Source organism: Chiloscyllium plagiosum, unplaced genomic scaffold (genome assembly GCF_037043375.1).
Source record: "Chiloscyllium plagiosum isolate Xiang-an unplaced genomic scaffold, Cpla_swu_hap1 HiC_scaffold_27, whole genome shotgun sequence".
Taxonomy (NCBI): domain Eukaryota; kingdom Metazoa; phylum Chordata; class Chondrichthyes; order Orectolobiformes; family Hemiscylliidae; genus Chiloscyllium; species Chiloscyllium plagiosum.
In genome coordinates this window covers 90,766,797-90,791,180 of record NW_028270165.1, presented here as the reverse complement: position 1 = coordinate 90,791,180, position 24,384 = coordinate 90,766,797, and the positions used below count along the sequence as shown (strand labels likewise).

General features: G+C 44.2%; 2 protein-coding genes across 2 annotated transcripts in view; one reads left to right on the top strand and one right to left on the bottom strand.

The window, feature by feature from the left end:
• LOC148144987 (uncharacterized) overlaps positions 1 to 24,384 on the bottom strand; it is a 518,924-nt gene that overhangs the window by 396,552 nt on the left and 97,988 nt on the right. The window lies entirely within an intron of this gene.
• The window catches only part of LOC148144988 (uncharacterized), a 144,761-nt gene that overhangs the window by 43,044 nt on the left and 77,333 nt on the right, over positions 1 to 24,384 (top strand). The gene's annotated exons all lie outside the window — the stretch shown is intronic.

The following is a 24,384-nucleotide window of genomic DNA, read 5'->3' as shown; positions in this document are numbered from 1 at the left end:
GGATGGGTATATGAATAGGAAGGGTTTGGAGAGATATTGTTTGGGTGCTGGCAGGTGGGACAAGATTGGGTTGGGATATCTGGTCGGCATGGGACGGGTTGGACCAAAGGGTCTGTTTCCATGCTGTACACCGCTATGAATCTAAACTCAATACACAGTTGAATGGGTATTTGCAATGGTAGGGGAATGAAGGGTAGTTGGGACAATGCAGGGAGGAGGAGCTGAGTTGATGGATAGATCAGCCATGATTTGAATGAATGGTGGAGCAGGCTGGATGGGCCAAATGGCCAACTCCTGCTTCTATTACTGTGAAACTATAACCCTGCATTTCCCATGGCTAACCCACCTAACCTACACGTCCCTGGACATTCTGGGCAATTTAGCATGGCCAATCCAAATCAAGGCCAGTCAGCAGTATAGTGATGTGGAAAATGAACATCAGAGTGTGATAGAAAGGGACAAGGGGAGTAAATATACCAGCAATCAAACTGGATTTTAAAGGTCACAAAAATTGAAACTAAAAACAGTGTGTCTGAATGTGTGCTGCATTGTAACAAAAGTGAATGAGTTGACTGCACACATTGAAGAGAATAATTATGATCCGAGACTCCTTACAGAGACATGGCTTCAGGATGGCAAGGATTGGATCCTGAATATCAAGGGGATAGTCAGATGGGAAGCTCGGTAAAGGTAGAGGGTTGGCACTGCTTATCAAAGCACTGATCACAGGGTAGTCTGGTGTCACCTCGGATTTCAGGTCCTGATTTCTCTGTCCTCTGTTGATCTCCCTGTTCCCTATTACCCCTTCTGGAACAATAAAACATTCAGTCATCATTCCCCAACCCACAATCTCCCAGCCTGTCAACCATCCAGGCACAGAGTTTAGTCATAACAGGGAATTAAACAAGAAAAATAAGCATCTATTAGAAATAAATAGATGCTTATGCTTAATGTTTGTTCATTCAGAAGTAAATCAGAAATAGGGCTCTCCCAGGATTCTCATGGTGCCCTACTTGGGGAATTTTGTCTCCCTTCCATCTAACTATTAGCACCCAGCTATGATTTACAACAATATTTACAACAGAAGTAAGGCACCTGTTCTCAAATAGGCAGAGATATACTGATGTAGATTTTTGTTTCTCTTTCGTGCAAACACACGCACACATCCATGGGGGTGAATTTGTATGTGCAGGTTCGGGGGGATTGGCTATGCCAAATTACCCATAGTGCCCAGGCACGTGCAGGTTAGGGTGGATTGGCTATGCTGAATTATTTAGTGCCCAGAGATGTGCAGGTTAGACGGGGTAAATGGAGAGCTACAGGTGTAGGGGAATGGGTGTGGGTGGGTTAACCTTCAGAGGGTCAGTATGGAGTCTTTAGGCCCAGTGGCCTGCTTCCACACTGTGAGGGTTCTCTGAAGGGAAGGGGTTTTGCAAACTGTGACTCGCCTCTTGATATGTTGATGTCACAGCAGGGAAGTGGCCCTGTCCGTGAGTGAATCTCACTCTGTCTGGGCAACTCTTCATCCTGGGAGGGAGACAGACATGGGGGGGGAGGGGAAATCTATTCACTTGTAGCAACTGGAGTGAATGCAGGGAGGGAGGAGACTCCACAAACTCAGGTATGTGTCTTAGTTACCCGGGTGAGGAGGGACAGAGGGATCGACGTTGGGAAGGCGGGAGGAGTAGATAGCTTTTCTGTTTTGATGTTTAAAATGCACCCGATTCCCACCAGTAAGTGCAACAGGTACAAGTACAGCACATGCAATATTCCTCATTGCATCCTCTGTTCTTCCTCCACCTTGCTCCAGCACATTCAGCTTCTTTCCCTCATTCCCATTTCCCCCCACCCTGATGTTCCAAGCTGACCCGCAAAAGATCTGTTTGTCCCTCCATTCTTTCCCGGTTGTCTTTTGTGAGTTTTGAAAACTTTCCCAGTCCTCTGAGGATTGGAGTTGGGAGGTTACGTTGTGCACTCTCCAGGACATTTATTTGGCTACTTTTGGAGTAGTGTGTGCAGTTCTGGTCTCTCTGCTAGAGGAAGGATGTTGTGAAACCTGAAAGGATTCAGATAAGATTGACAAGGATGTTGTCAGGGTTTGAGCTGAACAGGGTGGAGCTGTTTTCTGTTGAGTTTTCAAAGGCTGAGGGTGACCCTACAACCGTTTATAAAATCATGAGAGGCATGGAGAGGGTAAATAGAAAAGGTCTTTTCCCTGGAAGGGTCATAGGTTCAGGGTGAGGGTGAGATTTAAGAGGAACCTAAGGGGCAACTCCTATATTCAGAGGGTGCTGTATGTAAGGAATGAGCTGCCAGAGGAAATGGTGATGGCTGGTACAATTACAGCACTTAAAAGGCATCTGGATGGGTATCTGAATAGGAAGGGTTTAGAGGACATAGGCCAAATGCTGACAAATGGGACTGGATTAATTTAGAATACCTGGCTGGTACTGATGAGTTGGACCAAAGGGTCTGTTTCTGTGCTGTACATCTCTATGACTCTGGCTTTCCACTAACATTTGCCACGTCAATAGGTCCACTTTCTCTCTAATGTCGGTGTTAATGGCTTGACATCTCATTTTGCTCCCACCTTCCTGGGGACGTTAACCATTTCGTGTCTGGTTCTTCCTCAAGAAGCTGCATTCCCAATTCACCCTGAATTATCACATTTTATTTGCTTCCCAAAATCAGACCTGCTCACTCTCAGCGGTATCCCAGTGTTGTGAAAGATATTAACTTTCAGGTGGAATTATCCAAAATGCAGAGAGATGTCAGTCTTGATGTTTTTGCTTTTTCTGCCCCTGTAAAATTTACAATTTCTAACAATACTAGCTCCTCATTCACTGCTCCATCTGATACACGACATTGGAAACTCAGTACAGGAGGCTGCAAAAAATGAGCAGCTTTAAAACAAAAACCTCTTGGAGCTCAAAACTTTCAATGAGAGCCTGAGTCTTGCAGTAAGTAAGTTCAGGTAATCTTTATTGTGACCCAACTTTGTTACAGCTTCAGATTCCACCCCCGCACCCCCCTCACCAAAAAGACGTAGAAAAAGTTGCTGTTTTTTTAAATAAGCGCTCACACGGCCACCCCCCTCCGCCTCTCTTCCTCTACTATTGGTCAGCACCGAGTTGTCCCTTTGTAATTGGTTCCTTGCTACAGCCGTAACCCAAAGGAAATACTGCCTCACTCACCAATTTCAACCCATACCTTGATTCCAAGTAAGTTTCTCTCCACCTGGTGCCTCCGCAGGTGGGAGGAGCAGGTGAAGCCTTTCCAGCACTCGGGGCAGCTGAAGGGCCTTTCCTCTGTGTGGACCCGCTGGTGGGTCAGCAAGTTGGAGGCCTGGGTAAATCTCTTCCCATACTCAGGACAGCTGAAGGGCCTCTGCCCCGTGTGGACCACTGGTGGGTCAGGAGGTGGGAGGCCCGGACAAAGGCCTTCCTGCACTCGGGGCAGCTGAAGGGCCTTTGCCCAGTGTGGAGCCGCTGGTGCCTGAGCAGGTTCGAGGAATTCCTGAAGTCTTCTCAAACTCGGGGCAGTTGGGAAGAGTGTCAATTCAGGGTGAACCTGCAATGCAGCTTCTTGAAGACCCAGACACAAAATGGTTAACGTCCCCGGGAAGCAGGGGAGCAAAGTGAGACATCAAGGTATTAACATAGACACCAGAGAGAAACTGAACGTAAAGATGTGGCAAATGTTTGTGGAAAGCCAGAGTCACAGATATACAGCATAGAAACAGACACTTGGATCAAACTCTTTGGTGCTGACCAGATATCCGAAATTAATCTAGTCCCATTTGCCAGCACTTGGCCCATATCCCTCTGAGCCCTGCTCCGGATGGCGGCCGTCTGGTCCACAGAGCACCTGCGCAGTTTGCAAAACATCTTCCCTTCCGAGAAGCTCCATCGTGTGGAAGCAGGCCACTCGGCCTAGGGAGTCCACACCGACCCTCCAAAGGGTAACCCACCCACACCCATTCCCCAACCGCTCTGCATTTAACCCTTACTAATGCACCTAACCTGCACATCCTATGGCTAATCCACCCTAACCTAGACAGATGCCAGCCAGACATCCTAAATTAACGTAGTTCCATTTGCCAGCATTTGGCCCATATCCCTCTAAACCCTTGCTATTCATATAGGCAGATGCCTTTTATATTGTCATTATGCCAGCCTCCACGACTTCCTCTGGCAGCAGGTTCCATACATCCACCACCCTCTGCGTGAAAAAGTTTCTACTCACTTCCCATTTCACCATTCCGATGTTCTTCTAGTTCTGGACTCCCTGATCCTGGGGAAAAGACCTTGCACTGATCCATGCCCCTTATATATTTTTATAAGGTCACCCCTCAACCTCTGATGCTCCAGGGAAAATATCCCTGGCCTATCAGCCTCTCCCTGAACATCAAAACGTTCCAACTTTGCCAACAAGCCTTATAAAAGTTTTCCCACCCCTTTCAAAGTTTCACAACATCTTTCCTATTGCAGGGAGACCAGAACTGAATGCAGTATTCCAAAAGTGGCCTAACCACATGTCCTGCACAACAGCAACAGGACTTCCCAAATCCTGTACTCAATGCTCTGACCAATAAAGGAAAACATACCAAGGTCTCTTTGTTCTGCAACACTCCCCTTAACTGTGTAAGTCTTGCCTGGATTGCTTGACCAAAATGCAAACCTCACATTTCTCTAAATTAAACTCCACCTGCCACTCTTTGGCCGATCAGCCCATCCGATCAGTTCTGATTTATCGCTTTTTCCTCCCTTATTCCAGAGAAGCTGAAAATCTCCATCCCACACACTCTCCCTCCATTCTCAGTTTGCTGAACCTAATCCCTGCTGTACCTCATCCTGAAGGGTCTGGTTCATGTTGATTAACAGGCCTACACTCACCGGGGGGGGGGGGGGGGGGGGGGGGGATCTAATTGAAACGTACATAATACTGAACGACATGGACATTTGAAAGATGTTTCAATTGGTAAGAGAGACTAGGACCAGAGGACCTTTTGGAATGGAGAAAAGAAAAAACTTCAGCCAGAGAGTGGTGAATCTATGGAATTCCTTGACACAGAAGGCTGTGGAGGCCAGGTCACTGAGGATATTTAAAACTAAAATAGATAGGTTATTGAGTATCAAGGGGATCGAGAGGTATTGGGAGAAAGCAGGTGAATGGGGTTGACAAACTGATCAGCCACAATTGAATGGTATGAGCAGACCTGATGTGGTGAATGGCCAAATGTCTGCTCCTGTCTTATAGTCCCTTACTGTCCTGGACATAGTGAGAGAGTTGGGAGGAGTAGGTCAGTTGGTCTTTCGAGCCTGCACCAGCTTTGAACAGATCATAACTAGATATTAATCTACCTACATCTAGGTGGATAGGCTGCGATGTTTTCAGTGGAACACAGGAGGTTGAGATGCAACATTATAGAGAATTATAAAACCATAGATGAGGTAAATGGCAGGTGTCGTTTCAAGATTAGGAGCAAATTTTTAAGGTGCGAGGAGAAAGATTTTAAGATAGATATGAGGAGCACCTTTTTCCTTTGAGAGAGTGGTTTGTGTGTGGAATGAATGTCCAGAGGAAATGGTGGATGCAGGTACAGTAACAACGTTTATAAGATGTTTGGATAAGGACATGAATAGGAAAGGTTCGGAGGGATATGGGCCAAACACAGGCAGGTGGAACAAGTTTAGTTTGTGAACATAGTCAGCACGGACTAGTTGGGCTGAAGGGTCTGTTTCTGTGCTGTCTGACTCTGTAACTGTTCTATACTGGTCTTGAAACCATTTTCTTGCCTTCCCCCAGAAACATCCACCTCTTTGTTGTTCAAAAATCAGAGGAGTTCAGCCTTGAATATATTTAATGACACCCCACCCCACCCCTCCCCCTCCCCCGAACAGCAGGAAGGCATCCCCACTTCTGAACTCAATTCCTCTTGCTAATATAACACTTGCCTTGCTGATTGCTTGCTGCACCTGTCTCACAACAGGCAGTGACTGGTGTAGGAGGACGCTGAGGCCCCTTTGTACATCCACACGGCATTCCCGATGAAGGGCTCGGGCCCGAAACGTCGAACTCCTGCTGCTTGGAAGCTGCCACACTTTTTGACTCTGATCTTCAACACCTGCAGTCCTCACTTTCCCCACATCCCAATATATCTCCATTTAAACAATGCACTTCCTTTCTGCTGTTTTTTCCCCCCACAGCAAAGGCTATAACTTCACACTGTGGGACTGTTTTTGCCAATTGAGACACTGATCTGGATCAACATTTCCTGAGTCTGGTCCTCCCTGGATTCACTGTCTTTACATCCAGTTGTTGCGAGTCAACAACCGAAGCCCACAATGAAATAAAGAAATGGAAAAGAGAGTGCCGTACTCACAATGTTAAACAGAGGAAGGAAGTTGTAGTCTGGAGTGAAGCTCAATCTTCTTTCAGAGAGAGAGGTGCAGCAGCTTCAGAAGCTCATGGGACAACTTCCGCATTCAGACAATAGTGGATGTTCTCATTGGCAGGAGGACTACCCTACTTCCGGTCCTCCAAGGCTCCCCATTAGCTTCTAAAGAAGGTCGCGCCCCGTTGCAGCGGACAGCTAGGAGCATGCGCCGTTCTTGCTGACACCGAGGAGCATGCGCTGTACACTCTGTGGCAATGCTGCAATTACTGACAAATTTAAGTGTCCAAATGCCAATAGGAGAAAAAGAAACGGTAGAGTCAATATTTATTTATTTAGGACTCGACATAACCAAACATGCTCCTCACTATTTTTGCTACTCACCTTGCCGACACCCCTCATGATTTTACAAATCTCAATAAGGTCACCCCTCAACCTCCTCCACTCCAGTGAATAAAGTCTCAGCCTCTCCTTATAACTCAAACCCTTCAGTCCTGACAACATCCTGGTACATCTTTACCGAACCTTCTCTAATAGTATTCTTCCTATAACAGGGCGACCAGAACTGTACTCTGTTCTAAAAGTGGCCTCACCAACATCCTGTATAATTTCAAAATGATGTCCCAACTCCAAGATTCAACTGTGTGGGCGGCACGGTGGCACAGTGGTTAGCACTGCTGCCTCACAGCGCCAGAGACCCGGGTTCAATTCCCACCTCAGGCGACTGACTGTGTGGAGTTTGCACGTACTCCCAGTGTCTGTGTTGGTTTCCTCCGGGTGCTCCGGTTTCCTCCCACAGTCCAAAGATGTGCAGGTCAGGTGAATTGGCCATGCTAAATTGCCCGTAGTGTTAGGTAAGGGGTAAATGTAGGGGAATGGGTGGGTTGCACTTCGGCGGGGCGGTGTGGACTTGTTGGGCCGAAGGGCCTATTTCCACATTGTGAGTAATCTAATGAAGGTGTGAACAATGAAGGCAAGTGGGCTAATCAACTCTTAACAACTCTGTCTACCAGTGATGCAACTTTCAAAGAACTATGTACCTGAACCACACCATGTCTCTCTTCTACAACAGCACCCAGGGCCCCGCCAGTAACTGCTACAAGTCCTCCCCTTTTTATTAAAGCAAAGTGCAATTCCTCACTTTTATCTATACTCTCTCGTGTACACGCTCTCTCTCGGACACAGACACACACCACCCAACACGCACACAGGCCTATACTCCATCACACTCACACATTACCAGTTTTTGTTTTAAAGCTGCTCATTTCTGAGGGAAATACAAGATGGTGGCAACTAGCAAGTCTGAGTCGACAGTGCTCCTCCCAAGATTTGGGTAAAGTGGGTCACCCACCCCCACCACACTCACCAAATCATTTATAATAGTTGTTTAATTTAATTAGTTGTTTAATATTAAACTTAAACAATCTAATCTTTAGTTAAAATGACTAAAGGGAAGGGAGCCCGCAGCTCACAACAAGCAGGACCCCCTCCCCCACTCTCTCCAGCTGCAGTAGAGGCGTCCACAGCCGCCCCGGGGGACTTACCTACAGGGGCAAGCCTTGTGGAGATGATCTCCAAGATGGACGCGAAGATCGGCGCGTTTAGCGAGGATTCCCGAAGTCGATGGGACTCACTCTCGGCCACACTGCAAAAGCACGACCAAGACATGAAAGAAATCGAGCGCCGAGTTGGAGGGGCAGAGCTGAAGGTCGTCAAAAAAATATTTGTTTGCTGGGCCTACCCGAACGGGAAGAAGAAGGCCAGCTTACAGTATTCCTGGAGCAGTGGCTGCCACAGCTTTTAAATCTGGAAGCTGGATCAGGCCAGGCAAGGGTGGAAAAGACCCCCAAGCTATGATCTATAAAGGATCCAAGATCATGTTATTCCAGGACTTTTCCCCGGCTCTGGTTCGAAAGAGGAAGGCATTCGACGAGGCGAAGAAGCGTTTAAGGGACTTAAATATTCAGTACTCCTTACGCTACCCAGCGACGTTACACTTTAACCATGAACAATCCGTATATAACTTTGGATCGCCAGAAAAGGCTAAGGAATTCTTAGACTCTCTTAGATAAACTGTAAGGCATAATGGATGTTGGTTTGCCTTTCACCCCACTTTGGTTTGTATCCCCCCTTTTTTTTCCTCTGACTTTACTTTACTGTTTAATATTATCATGCGGGGTAGGGAGAGGGATTTGATTTTCTCTCCCCCCCCCCCCCTTGGGGTTGTTTTCTTTTATTATTTTATGTATATATGAGGGGTGTGTGTGTGTGTGTGTGTGTGTATGTGTATATGTATATATAAAAAAGCTGGGGTATATATTAAAAAAAAAGCTGGGGGGTTTGGTTGGTGTTGGTGGGGAGAGGTGGCTACCTTATTCAAATTTACCTCTGTCTCTAGGAGCGAGGTTGCTTTCCCTTGTTATTTTGTATTATATTTAATTATTATTTGTTGATGTGGTAATTTTATAGTTATATATTTATATATGGTATTAACATTACCAAATATATCCAGGTGTTGGTGTGGGTGGGGGTAGGGTGCTCACTGTTAACTCTACCTTTGTATTATATTTGAATTCTCATTTTATTGAGGAGCGTCTGGGTCAAGGGTGGGGCATTGGTTGGGAGAGGATATGATGGACTTTTGGCGAGGAAGTGACACCCTCTGGGAACAAGGGGAAAATCTCCACTTAGATACGTTTTTTTTTAGAAATGGTTTTTTATTGTATTGTTGTGGGCGTATTAGAGAGGCGTTATTTTTGTAAATTTTATATGCTCTACGCTCGGGATGTTCTGGATAGGGTTCCCCCTCCCGAGGGATCTCGGATTGGCCCAGATGATTATGGTTGATCAGTCGGTTAAGTGGTGCACTTGGAATGTCAAGGAGAGTAATTCGCCAGTCAAAAGGAAGAAAATATTATCAAATCTTAAGAAGGAAAGAGTTGATATAGCTCTCCTACAGGAGACACACCTGTCGGATAAAGAACACTTGAAATTACAACAGGGTGGATTTGATCAGGCCTTTTTTTCTTCTTTTAGCTCAAAAAGCAGGGGAGTTGTTATTCTTGTCCGAAAGAATTTCCCTTTCAAAATCCTAAAGCAGATAAAAGACGAAGCTGGACGATATATTTTGATTAAAGCCCTCATAAATGGAGAGGAATATGGGATTTTAAATTTGTACTGCCCTCCGGCACACCCCTTTAAATTTATAACGAAGCCTTTTCAAAATTGATGGCTTTTGGTGCCCGTCATATAATTATAGAGGGAGCCTTTAATTGTATTATGGATCCGGAAATAGATAGGATTCCCAAGAGTACTGGCGGAGTATCTCCCAGATCTAGACAACTGATGGATCCGAACAAAGAATTAGGATTAGTAGATGTATGCAGATGTCTTCATCCACAGGGCAGAGATTTTTCTTTTTACTCCAATCCACATAAATGTCATACCAGAATTGATATGTTTTTCGCCCCCTCGATTTTTAAAAATTCCATATCATCCTGTAAAATAGGTAGTATAGCAATTTCCGATCACGCTGCTGTATATATGGAAACTAAGGCGAGGAACAATGGGACATCCCCTCGGCATTGGCGTATGGACCCCTTCCTAATGAAAGATAGTAAATTTGTAAAGTACTTCTCTCAAGAATTTAAAACTTTTTTAGAAATTAATTCAGGTACAGCTCGCAACCCATCAATGATGTGGGAGACCATCAAAGCTTACACGCGAGGTTTGATCATCTCCTATTCAGCGACCCAGAAGAAATTGAAGGGAGAACAACAGCGTCTGCTTGAAGCTCGCTTAAAAGCAGCTGAAACAGCATACACTGATAGACCTTCTATTATTAAATTGCAAAGGATTTTGGCTCTTAGGACAGCTCTAAACACTACGCTTACTCAAACGGCTAAGAGGGAAATATTATTTGCAAAACAAAGGTTATATGAATATGGCGACAAACCGGGTGGATACTTAGCATTTCTTGCAAAGGAAAAAAAAGGCCCCTCAGACTATTACGTCTATCAAGGAAAGTACGGGTATTTTAACTCATGATCATAAAAAGATTAATGCGATCTTTAGAGAATTTTATTCTGAGTTATATAAATCGCAGGATTATGAAGATAGGATGAGGAGGATGCAGTCATGTTTTAAAAATTTGACCTTTCCAGGCCTAACTCCGGAACAAGTATCGGTCCTAAATGCTCCTCTTACAGTCCAAGAAATACTTGGTGCAATTAGGCAAATTCAGAGTGGTAAGGCACCGGGCCCAGATGGTTTTCAAGCTGAATTCTATAAAGAATTTACAGAAATATTGGCTGGTCCACTTATGGACATGTATAACTATGCATATAATCAGGGCTGTCTCCCGCCTTCGCTGAAAGAGGCAAATATCTCTCTTATCCTTAAAAAAGGAAAGGATCCAGAAGATTGCACATCATATAGACCATTATCCTTGCTAAATGTAGATTTTAAAATCCTTTCTAAAACGTTAGCACTGAGACTAGAAAGGGTACTGCCACATATTACAAAGGAGGATCAGACGGGGGTTTATTAAGGGCCATAGATCATCCAATAATATTAGAAGGGTTTTGAATATGATTCAAGCCTGTCATCAGGGAAAGATACCAGGAGTAGTGGTTTCATTAGACCCGGAAAAGGCATTTGATAGGGTTGAATGGTCATATTTATTTTACACATTGGAAAGGTTTGGCGTTGGTCAGGTGTTTACCAAATGGGTCTCAACATTGTATAGTGATCCCAAAGCAGTTGTGGTTACCAATGGATTAGGTTCGGATAGCTTCAGTGTGGGTAGGGGCTGCCGTCAGGGATGTCCCCTCGCGCCATTGTTATTTACACTAATAATTGAATCACTAGCAGAAGCTATACGAGCTGATCCTAATATAACGGCCCCAAGGATTGGTACAGGTAAACATAAAATTACCCTTTATGCAGATGATGTTCTTCTATTCCTCAGTAATCCTCTGATGTCCGTACCTCGCCTAATCCAAGTTATTAATACATTTAGCGCATTCTCAGGCTACAAAATTAATTTTTCAAAATCGGAGGCTATGCCAATGGGTGGCCTTGCTATGACACCCCACTTAGTGGACGGATCCCTTTTTCCCTTTCCTTGGTCCCTGGAGGGCTTCTTATATTTGGGCATTTTTATTACTCCAGTATTTGGTCAGTTGTATAAGGCTAATTTTGTGCATTTACTGGAAGGGATAAGGCAGGACCTCCAGCGATGGGGAGTCCTTCCAATTTCCTGGTTGGGTAGAATAGCATTAATCAAAATGAATGTCCTGCCCCGTCTCCTATATCCTATGAGAATGCTTCCGGTGATGCTGCCGAGGACGGCTCTATGTAAATTATATGGCTGGCTGGAATCATAGACGGCCCCTCATTAAGCTGAAGAAGCTACAGCTTCCACAGACAAGGGGAGGATTGGACTTCCCAGACTTTAGGAAATATCAGTTAAGTTCTCTATTAAGTTACATAGCTGATTGATTGTGGATCAGACAAGACCCAATCTGGTTGGACATCGAGGCCTCTCAAGTAAAATACCCACTTATTAACCTTTTATTTTCAGACAAGAGGAAAATCATTACAGATCACTGTAAAAACCCTATAATACTAAACACAATTAAGGCTTGGAATATAATGCGGCAAAATGAGGGCAACTCACATAAAACATCCCCCTATGCACCGATAGTGGGAGCATGGGGATTCCAACCAGGGTTGACAGATGCCACTTTTAAACTCTGGAGATCCAGGGGTATCTCATGTTTAGGGGATCTATTTAAAGATGGGGTCCTGATGTCTTTTGAACAGCTGCGTCAGAAATTTGGATTACCTAATGGAGACCTCTTTCGATACTTTCAAATTCGAGATTATATACAGAAGAAGACTACGTTATTAGATAGTCTTTATAAATCAGATAGAGAATGTAGTGTCCTTCAACCAGTGGGGGTATCTTCCGCCAGTACTATTTATCATTTACTACATGATGAAGTATCGGGAGATATGGATAATCTGCTTAAAACATGGGATCAGGATTTGGGACTAGAAATCTCTATAGAAACATGGAATGATATTTGGGAAAATGCTAGAAGAATTACTATTTGTAACAGAACCCAGGCTATCCAGCTGAAGAAACTTCATAGGGCCCATATAGCACCGGTTCGACTGGTAAAATTTAAGGCAAGAGCATCTCCAATGTGTCCTAAATGCAAAATAGAGGTGGGCACTCTTATACATTGCCTATGGACCTGTCATAAGATCCGTAGATATTGGACTAAAGTAGCAAGTACCCTGACAGAAATTTTAGGAACGGAAATTAAAGTGGACCCTGTATCTCTCCTTTTGGGCTTTTCGAACTTTCCCTCCCTGGACATGTACGGGAAGAGACTATTTTCTATTCTTTCTTTCTGTGCAAGGAAAAACTGGGTGGCTGAGGGCCCCCCTGGACGTTCAAATTGACACAGATTAATTATGGAATGTATTCCCCTTGACTTCCTCACAAATATAGTGCAGCGAAAGACCGAATTATTTTATAAAATATGGCAGCCCTTCTTGAGTTACATAAATACAGATATTTCGGCTATCCTAACAAGGGCTTTTATTTAATTGAGATTACAAACCTGGCTGGGCCGGGGCCCCTCGGGAGAGGAATCCCGCACAAATACGGGTTTTATTACATCTGATGTTAACACATTCCGAGCATGTAAGAGACTTAAATATACACTCTGGTTAGTTGTAGGTTAGATTAGTAGACAGTTGAGTTTTGTTTTTTTTCTGTTTCGGGTTTTTTATCTTTTCTTTCTTGTTAAACTTTGGCTATTGTATATCAATGTTTATATCTGAGAGTTTTGTTTATTTTTGTAAACTTGTAAAAATGTTAAATTTCTAATAAAAATATCGATATAAAAAAAGCTGCTCATTTCTTTCCGCCTCCTGCACTAAGTTTAGAACACAGAACAATACAGCGCAGAACAGGCCCTTCGGCCCTTGATGTTGCGCCAACCTGTGAACTATTCTCAGCTCATTCCCTGACACTATCCCAATATCATCCATGCGCTTATCGAAGGATTGTTTAAATCTCCCTAATGTGGCCGAGTTGACTACCTTAGCAGGTAGGGCATTCCACACCCTTCCCACTCTCTGCATAAAGAACTTGCCTCTGACACCTGTCTTTAATCTATCACCCCTCAATTTGTAGTTATGCCCCCTAATACAAGCTGACTTCACCATTCTAGGAAAAATTCTTTCACTGTCTACCCTATCTAATACTCTGATCATCTTATATGTCTCTATCAAATCCCCCCTTAGCCGCCTTCTTTCCAATGAGAACAGATCCAAGTCTCTCAGCCTTTCCTCATAAGACCCTCCCTCCAGACCAGGCAACATCCTGGTAAATCTCTTCTGCACCTTTTCCAATGCTTCCCACATCCTTCCTGAAATATGGGGACCAGAACTATACACAATATTCCAAGTGTGGCTGCACCAGCGTTTTGTATAGTTGCAGCATGATATTGCGGTTCCGGAACTCAATCCCTCTTCGAATGAAACCTAACACACCGTATGCCTTCTTAACAGCACTATCCACCTGAGTGGCAATTTTCAGGGATCTATGCACATGGACTCCAAGATCACTGCCTTCCTGTTATTCTTCCCAAAGTGAATCACCTCACATTTAGCTGCATTGAACTCCATTTGCCACCTCTCAGCCCAATTCTGCAGTTTATCCAAGTCCCCCTGCAACCTATAACATTCTTCCAAACTGTCCACTACTCCACCGACTTTAGTGTCGTCTGCAAATTTACTAATCCATCCACCTATGCCTGTGTCTAAGTCATTTAAAAAATGACAAACCGCAGTAGTCTGAAAACTGATCCTTGTGGTACACCACTAGTAACCGGACTCCAGGCTGAATATTTTCCATAAACCACCACTTCCTGTCTTCTTTCAGAAAGCTAGTTTGTAATCCTCAATCCAATGTCTCTGCATTTTCTCCAATAGCCTACCATGTGGAATTTTATCAAAGGCTTTACTGAGGTCCATTTACACCATGTCAACTGCCCTACCCTCATCTCCATGCTTGGTCACCTTCTCAAAAAACTCAATGAGGTTTATGAGACACCATCTGCCCTTGATGAAACAGTGTTGACTATCTGAAATCAAATTGTTGCTTGCTAGATGATTATTAATCCTATCTCTAATATTCCTTTCCAAAAGCTTTCCTTCAACAGACGTAAGGCTCACTGGTCTATAATTACCTGGGTCATCTCTGCTGCCCTTCTTGAACAAGGGCACAACATTTGCAATCCTCCACTCTGGTACTAAATCGGTAGACAATGACAACTCAAATATCAAAGCCAAAGGCTCTGCCCTCTCCTCGCTAGCTTCCCAGAGAATCCTTGGATAAATCCAATCCGCCCTAGGGCACTTGTCTCCTCTCACTCCTTTTCTAGAATAGATAACACCTGTGTGCAACTAACCTCAATCCTTTCGAGTCTCATATCTCGTACCTCATTCTTCTCCTCTACAATATTCTCCTTTTCCTGAGTGAAGACCAATGAGAGATATTCATTAATACCTCTCCAATCTCTACATGGCCCACACTCAACTTCCCACCTCTGTCTTTGACTGACCCTATTCCTACCCTAATCATCCTTTTATTCCTCACATACCTATAGAAAGCTTTAGGGTTCTCCTTTATGTGTTAAAGACTGCTCATGTCCTCTCTTTGCTCTTAACTCTCTCTTTAAACCCTTCCGAGCTGATCTGTAACTCTCCATCGCCTCATCTGAACCATCTTGCCTCATCAACACATGAGCCTCCTTCTTCTTTGTAACAAGAGATGCAATTTCTGTTGTAAACCATGGTTCCCTTACCTTATCACTCCCTGCCTGACAGGGACATACCTATCAAGGGCACACTATATCTGTTCCTTAAACCAGCTCCACACTTCAATTGTTCCCATCCCCTGCATTTTGCTACCCTATTCTATGCATCCTAAGTCTTGACTAATTGCATTATAATTGCCCTTCCCCATCGATAACTCTTGACCTGTGGCATGTTCCTATCCCTTTAAATTGCTATATGAAACCTAACTGAATTATCGTCACTCTCTCCAAAGTGTTCACCTTCCACTAAATCAAACATCTGGCCTGATTCATTACCAAGCACCAGATCCAGTGTGACCTCCCCTTTTGTCGGCCCTTCGACATACTGTGTCAGAAAGCCTCTCCTTGGTCAAATGAACACTAGGATTATGGTTTGCTTCAGCAAGGTTTCACACTTTAATTTGTAACGGCCGGGAAAAGATTTGTCCAGCAAGACAGATATTAAAAGATTCTGTGTTCCTTGGAGAAACTGCGTGATTAACTTGGAATAAAATATCAATTTTCATATGTTTCTTAAGAGACAGTACAGCCTTAATTACAGAGTAAATCCAATAAAATGTAATAAAATTACATAATGGACAACAGATTAACCCAATGATATTTCCTGGGAAATAATGTTGTTTCACATGCATTATCTCCTCATACCTGTGCTTCAAGGTTAGCTAGGATGGTCAGTAATGTCCTATCTAGCTTAATTAGATCCATACTATGAAGAAGGCATTGTTTGCTTAATCTGTGATTCAGTTAGCTCAGGAATGCAGAAATGCAGCTTTTAGCTATTTTAAACACAGTGTTAATTTGCAGCCTGAAAACATGTTTTATATTACTTTATATTGAGATGCCATTTTGTGTTTAATAAAAGCTCCTGACAACAGCCTAAATCTAGGTATTAGATCCTCATCTGGTGTGGATCTACTCCGTCACTCAAAACAAAACTAGATTTACAATTTAAGGTCATACATGCTATTCTGCTCAATTAATCCAGTTGATTTTTTTTGTTTAAAAATGTGAAAATTTCATGAACAGTTTTTCCAGTTAATCACTGAATATTCAAATTTATCTTCAAAATTAAAGATCATAACAAAACTGGGTGTCATTGTGGGATTTTGAATCTGGAGGGTGTGCTTGTGAAGCTTGAATGAACAATATTTCAAAGTGAATGTTATCGTGTTCAGTACTAAGACTTTCTGGAGATGAAAAATTTGCCCTTGTGTATTTTGCAGCACTTAACCAAGGCCAGTTCCATAGAATATGCAGTCAGGTTGATGTGAGAGTTAAGAGCTGGGGAAAAAACATCAGACATAATGGAGGCAGGAGCACAGCAATTAGAGTTAGAAAGTTAGCCAAAAGTATAAAAACAGGAAGGAAAGTTTTGTCACTTTGTTAACTTTTTAAAGAAAAGCTGTGTTGGTTCTGTAAAAAATGAGTCTGGGGATTCAATAACGGAGGATAAAGAGATGGCAGATGAATTGAAAAGAGCTTGAATCTGTCTTCAGCAGCGAGGATACAAGTAACAGGTTAGAACTAGCTGGAAATCAGGAAATGAAAGGGAAGGAGGAACTGAAGACAATTACAATTACCAGGGAGGTAGTACTGAGTAAACTGTTGGAACTACAAGCTCACAAGTCCCAGGGGTCCAAAGGATTTCATTCTAGACCCTTAAATAAAAATTAGCTAGTGATATTGTTAATGCATTGGTTTTAATTTTCCAAACCTTATTAGTTTCAGGGGAGGTTTCTGTAGATTGGAAAACTCCCTTCTTCAAAAAGGTAGACCGAGAACAGGAAACTGCAGATCATTTACCTTAACATATGTCATAGGGAAAATGTTCAAAGCTATGATTAAAGATGTGATGACAGGGCACTTGTACGGTTTCAAGGTAATCAGGCAGCGTGAATGTGTTTTTGTCAATGGAAATAATGTTGTAATAATGTTTTGAAGAATGTCTCTCCCAACTGCGACTGAGTTGATAAATCTCATGTACCGACAGGGAATGGAATCCGTTAGCACAGTCCCCGCGTTTCCACGACTTCTCTTCGTTCTGGTGTCCTTTTGGCTCCCGGATTCTGATGAACAATTGAAACTGTGATCACACTCAGGAAATGTGTGCAGTTACTCCCTGCTGCGAATACTATAATGTTACTTCAGTCTGTGTAACTGGTTACAGCTCCATCCCATAGACAGCTCACTGGGGCACACTCTCTCTCGACAAGGGCAAAAGACATACAAAAGTGGAGTAACCAGACAAAATGCAGAAGCAATAAAATCTCGAACCACAGGGGAAAGAAATCTGTCAATAACAGCAGCAGCCTCAAAGAGCATACTGCGCATGTTTGCCGGTGTCAGCAATGCAGTGCGCATGCTCGCTGGTGTCAGCAAAAAAATAGTGCGCATGCGAATCGCTATTGGCAAAAGAGGCGCGGGACCTTCTTTTGATTGACCAATAAGAAGCACAGGAGGACCGGAAGGACATTTGTCCTCCTGCCATTGAGAGGCACCCCATTGTCTGAATGCAGAAGTTGGACCATGAGGTTCTGAAGCTACTGCTGCTCGTGTCTGAATGAACATTGAGCTTCATCCCAGACTGCACATTCCTTCCTCTGTCCATTATCTATGAGTACCGCACTCTCTTCTCTTGCCACCTTTTCCATGTATTTTTTTCATTCTGGGATTCAGTTGTTGACTTGCAGCAACTAAAAGGAAAGAGTGAGTCGGGATGCGGACAGACTCTGGAAACGTTGCGCCAGGTCTGTGTCTCAATTGGCAAAATACACAGGTAGGTGGCTGGAAGAACACAGCAAGCCAGGCAGTATCAGGAGGTGGAGAAGTCAACGTTTCAGGTGTAATCCTTCTTCAGTACTGGGGATGGGTTTAGGGGGCGATGCAGATAAAGGGCTGGTTGGTGAAGTGGGGATAGATGTAGGAGAAAGTGAGGTCTGCAGATGCTGGAGATCAGAGCTGAAAATGTGTTGCTGGAAAAGCGCAGCAGGTCAGGCAGCATCCAGGGAACAGGAGAATCGACGCTTCGGGCATACGCCCTTCTTCAGGAGCATCCAGGATTCCTGAAGAAGGGCTTATGCCCGAAGCGTCGATTCTCCTGTTCCCTGGATGCTGCCTGACCTGCTGCGCTTTTCCAGCAACACATTTTCAGCTGGGGATAGATGTAGACAGGTAGAGGGTTCGACCTAGGCAAAAGGGAGGACTGCAGATGCTGGAAACCAGAGTTTAGATCAGAGTGGTGCTGGAAAAGCACAGCAAGTCAGGTAGCATCCGAGAAGCTGGAAAATCGACGTTTCGGGCAAAAGCCCTTCATCAGGAATTTCCCTAGAGCAGGGGAGTCCAAAGCTAGAGGACATATGTTTGAGGTGAGAGGGGAATGATTTAAAAGAGACGTGAAGGATAACTTTTTCACATAGACAGTTTTGCATGCATGGAACGAGCTGCCAGAGGAATTGGTGGAGGCTGGTACAATTATATTTAAAATGCATCTGGCTGGGTACATGGAACCGTGAGGGTCACATGCTGGCAAATGGGACTAGATTAATTTTGGATATCTGGTCATCATGGACAAGTTGGGCCAAAGGGTCTGTTTCCATGCTGTATGGCTCTTAATCGTCTTTGGTGAAAGCAGAAGTGTGGTTGTGAAGACTAGACTTTCAGAGCAGCTTTCGAAGATGTTTTGCCCTTACTGGGAGCAGAAGAATACAATGAAATCTTGCATTTGTGAGATAGCAACTGAGTAAAGGGAGTACATCTGCGATTTTGGTGAAAAATGGGAATTCATTGCACTATGGGGATGAAGCCCTACCCTATCCAGTTATTTCAGCTGGTGGATGAGACTCGGCAGTTCACGCAGGCAGTCAATCCAGTAATATTTTGTAAGTTCCACTTTGGAAATACAACCAGTCTGATTCAAGATTGGGATACAGACAGACTCTGACCTCACACCTTTAATGCATTGTCTAAGCTGAGATGACACCTTTTGTTATAAAACCTTAAGTTATCTCAAGAAAGTGTCTTACAGGAAGTTCTGGGATTTACATATTAATGATACCTGCAACCCATTCTGAAATATGAAAGGCTTAACAATCCAGGTTTGTTCAATATATCATTTCAGTGGCAGGACACCATAATGTTTTTCTATAAATTCTGTGCCTTATGATGTTATTCTCCACAACCATCTGATGAAGGAGCAGCACTCCAAATGCTAGTCCTTCCAAATAAACCTGTTGGACGATAACCTGGGTGTGTGTGATTAATTTTTTTTAAACTTTGTACAGGGTTAGGGTGGATTGACCATGCTAAAGTGCTCACTGTGTCCAGGGAGGTGCAGGTTTGTGTGACTTGGCTGTGCTAAATTACACATAGTGTCCAGGAATGGATTGGTCATGCTAAATTACCTGTAGTGCCCAGGAATGTGCAGGTTAGGGTTAATTGGCCAGGCTAACTTATCCAGAGTGAAGAGGGGCCTTTTGGTTCGCGATTGATCTAAAGAATCAATGGAAAGTGGTCTGTACAAAGCAAGGTTATCCGTTTAATAAGGCATCTTGACACAATTCTGTCCAGCAACACAGCGGTTAAAGCTTCAAAAATTACACATTATTTATTTAAGTTTTTTTAAGAGACAGTACAGCCTTAATTACAAGAAAATACCAATCAAATGTAGTAAGGTGACATGATTTACAGCAGGTTAATCCAATGATATTTCCTGGGAAAGGGGTCTTAATTACGTAAATCATCGTGCCATGGTAGCAGCTGAAGGTTAGTTCAAATGGTCAATTAACATGTCAGTGTTCATTTTAAACAAACTCCATTGTCCTCTTATCTTTGGATTTTAGCTTAATTCTGCAAAACAGCAGGACAAGTTCACAGAGTTCAATCATTATTCTCAGCCATTTTGTTGTATTATTTGAAATTGAAAAGCCATTTTGTGGTTAGTAAAAATCTATATATACTTGTTGCATCTGACAATAACCTAAATTCAAATTTTAGATCCTCACCTGAAGCATCAGAGTCTGAGAGGTGACCTTATAGACGTTTGTAAGAGGCATGGATATGGTGAATACCCAAGGTCTTTACCCCAGGGTAAGGGAGTCCAAAGCTCGAGGGCGTATGTTTGAGGTGAGAGGGGAATGATTTCAAAGGGACCTGAGGGGCAACTTCACGCAGAGAGTGGTGCATGTATGGAGCGAGCTGCCAGAGGGAGTAGTGGCGGGTGGTACAATTACAACATTTGAAAAGCATCTGGATGGGGATGTGAATACGAAGAGTTCAGAGGGATATGGGCGACATGCAGACAAGTGAGACGAGATGAGTTTTGGATATCTGAACAGATGAATTGGACCAAAGGGTCTGTTTCTGTGTTGTATGACACTAATCGTCTTTGGCGAAAGCAGAAGTGTGGTTGTGAAGACTGGACTTTCAGAGCAGCTTTCAAAGATGTTTTGTCCTTCCTGGGAGCAGAAGAAGATTAGATTATTTACAGTGTGGAAACAGGCCCTTCGGCCCAACAAGTCCACACCGACCCGCCGAAGCGCAACCCACCCATACCCCTACATTTACCCCTTTTAACGTAACACTACGGGCAATTTAGCATGGCCAATTCACCTGACCCGCACATCTTTGTGACTGTGGGAGGAAACCGGAGCACCCGGAGGAAACCCACGCAGACCCGGGGAGAATGTGCAAACTCCACACAGTCAGTCGCCTGAGTCAGGAATTGAACCCGGGTCTCTGGTGCTGTGAGGCAGCAGTGCTAACCACTGTGCCACCGTGGCGCCCAACAATGAAGTTACAATGAAATCTTGCATTTGTGAGACAGCGACTAAGTGAGTGAGTACATCCCAGATTTTGGTGGAAAGTGGAATTTCATTGCACTGTGGGGATGAAGCCATACCCTATGCAGTCATTTCTGCTGGTGGGTGAGACCAGACCTCAAGACTAGGGGGATTAGATTTAGGACAGAGATGAGGAGGAGAAAGTGAGGACTACTGCTTTTCCTGTGGTGCAGTGAATCTATGGAATTCTCTTCATTAAGTATATTCAAAATGGGTTTTTGCATGGTTGGGGAATTAAGGGTAGTTGGGGCAATGCTGCGAGGAGGAGCTGAGACGATGGATAGATCGGCCATGATCACAATGAAGAATGGGGCAGGCTAGATGGGCAAAATGGCTGACTCCTTTTATTACTGTGAAACTATTTCCCACAGCTAACCCACCTAATCTGCACATCACTGGGCACTACGGGTAATTTAGCATAGCGAATCTACTCTAACCTGCACCTACCTGGACACCATGGGTAATTTAGCACAGCCAATCCAACCAAATCCGCACAACACTGAACACTGGGTAATTTAACATGGTCAATCCACCCGAACCTGGACAAAGTTAAACATCACACAACACCAGGTTATAGCCCAATGGGTTTATTTGGAAGTACTCGCTTTTGGAGCACTGCTCCTTCATCAGGTGGTTGTGGAGTACAAGATCATAAGGCACAGAATTTATGGAAGAAGATTATAGTGTCCTGTCACTGAAATGATATATTGAACAAATCTGGATTGTTACCTCTTTCATCTTTTACAGTGGGTTGCAACTATCATTCATATGTAAATCTCGATAACATAAGGTTTTATAACGAAAGGTAACAACATCTGGGCGGCATGATGGCTCAGTGGTTCTTAATTCTGCCTCACAGCACTTGGGACCCAGGTTCAATTCCAGCCACTGGCCACAGTCTGTGTTGAGTTTGCATATTCTCCCCATGTCTGCATGAGATTTCTCCAGGTGCTCCGGTTTCCTCCCACAATCCAAAAGTATGCAGGTTAGGTGAATTGGCCAAGCTTAAATTGCCCAGTGTGTTACATGCATTGGTCAGGGGCAAATATGGGGAATGGGGCCTGGTGGGTTACTCTTTGGAGGGTTGGGGAACCAAAACTTCAGCAGAGCTGAGAACAGACCAACATCTTACTCTGTGGGAACAGGGAGATCAACAGAGGACAGAGAAACCAGGACCTGAAATCCGACCTGACACCGGATTACTGTGATCAGTGTTTTGATTTGCAATGCCAACCCTCTACCTTCACCTAGCTTCCCGTTTGACTACCCCCTCGATATTCAAGATCCAATCCTTGTCGTCCTGAAGCCATGTCTCTGTAAGGAGTCTCAGATCATAATGATTCTCTTCAATGTGTGCAGTCAATTCATTCACTTTTGTAACAGTGCAGCACACATGCAGACACACTGTTTTCGGTTTACATTTTAATGATCTTTGCAATCCAGTTTTAATTGCTGGGACATTTACTCTCCTTGTCTCCATCATTCTGTGATGTTCATTCCCCACATCACTACATTGCTCACTGGCCTTGATTGGGATTGGCCGTGCGAAATTACCCATAGTGCCCAGGGATGTGCAGGTTAGGTGTATTTGTCAGGGGAATGGGTCTGGGTGGGTTCCCCTTCAGAGGGTCGGTGTGGACTCGTTGGGCCGAGTGGCCTGCTCCCACACTGTGGGGATTCTCTGAAGCGAAGGGATGTTAGCAAATGGTGCAGGGCAGCGCAGGCGCAGTGCGTGCGCCCGGCTTGGCCCCGCCCATCCGCTCCTTTCGTGACGTCACAACGCAGAAGTGACACTGAATGAATGAAAACCCTTCCGTCTGGGCAAATCCTGGGGCGGGAAAATCTGTTCACTTGTAGCAACGGGAGTGAATCCAGGGAGGGAGCAGACCCTGTCAACTCAGGTATGGGAGTTAATTACCAGGTGAGGAGGACAGAGATTGGGAGGAGGAGATATCTTTTCTGTTTTCCTTTTCAAATGCACCCGATTTCCACAAGTAAATGCAACAGGTATAAGTGCAGCACATGCAGCTTCAAACCGGCTGTGCATCCTCTGTTCTTCCTCTGCCTTGGCTCCAGCACTTTTTTGGCTTTCTTTCCCTCCCCCCCCCCCCCCCCCCCCCACCCGGCCGGTGTTCATACCTCAATGTTTTCCCGGTTGTCTTTTGTGGGCTTTGAAAACTTTCCCAATCGTCTGGATACAGGATTTGGGAGATTATGTTGTAGCTGTCCAGAACATTGGTTCGGCCACATTTGGAATATTGTGTGCAGTACTGGTCTCTCTGCTGTAGGAAGGATGTCATAGAGTCATGGATGTTGTGAAACTTGAAAGGGTTCAGAAAAGATTGGCAAGGATGTTGTCAGGGTTTGAGCTGAACAGGATGGGGCTGTTTTCCCTTGAGTACCAGAGGCTGAGGGGTGACCCTATAGATTTCTATAAAATCATGAGGGGCATGGATAGGATAAATAGACAAGGTGTTTCCCTGGAATGGGGGAGTCCAGAACTCGAGGGTAATAGGTTTAGGGTTGGGGGGAGATTTAAAAGGGCCCTAAGGGGCTACTCTTATATTCAGAGGGTGGTGCATGTAAGGAAGGAGCTGCCAGAGGAAGTGGTGGCTGGTACAATTACAGCATTTAAAAGGCATCTCGCTGGGTATATGAATAGAAAGGGTTTAGAGGGATATGGGCCAAGGGTTTAGAGGGATATGCTGTCAAATGTGACTAATGATTTAGGATATCTGATCGGCATGGATGCGTTGGACCGAAGGGACTATTTCTGTGCTGTACATCTGGTAGACAATGGTCCTCAGAATTCTGTTCCCATTAGGCTCACCCTTAACCCTATTGCACATGATCTTGGCGACAGTATCACATTCTGAAATGAGAAAAGATCTATAAATGTGCAAGGGAATAGTTCCGTTCTGGGTGTGTACATGGAGTTGGATATAGTTACTGAAGTGTGTCAGTGTTAATGCCTTGATGTCTCATTTTGCTCCCACCTTCTCGGGGTCGTTAACCATTTTGTATCTGGTCCTTCCTCAAGAAGCTGCATTGCAGGTTCACCCTGAATGGACACTTTTTTTTTGCTTCCCAAAATCAGACCTGCTCACTCTCAGCAGGATCCCAATGTTGTGAAAGATATTAACTTTCAGGTGGAGGTATCCAAAATTTAGAGAGATGTCAGTCTTGATGTTTTTGCTTTTTCTGCCCCTGTAAGGTCCTGAATGAGCACCTTCAGGGGAATTAGTTAGAG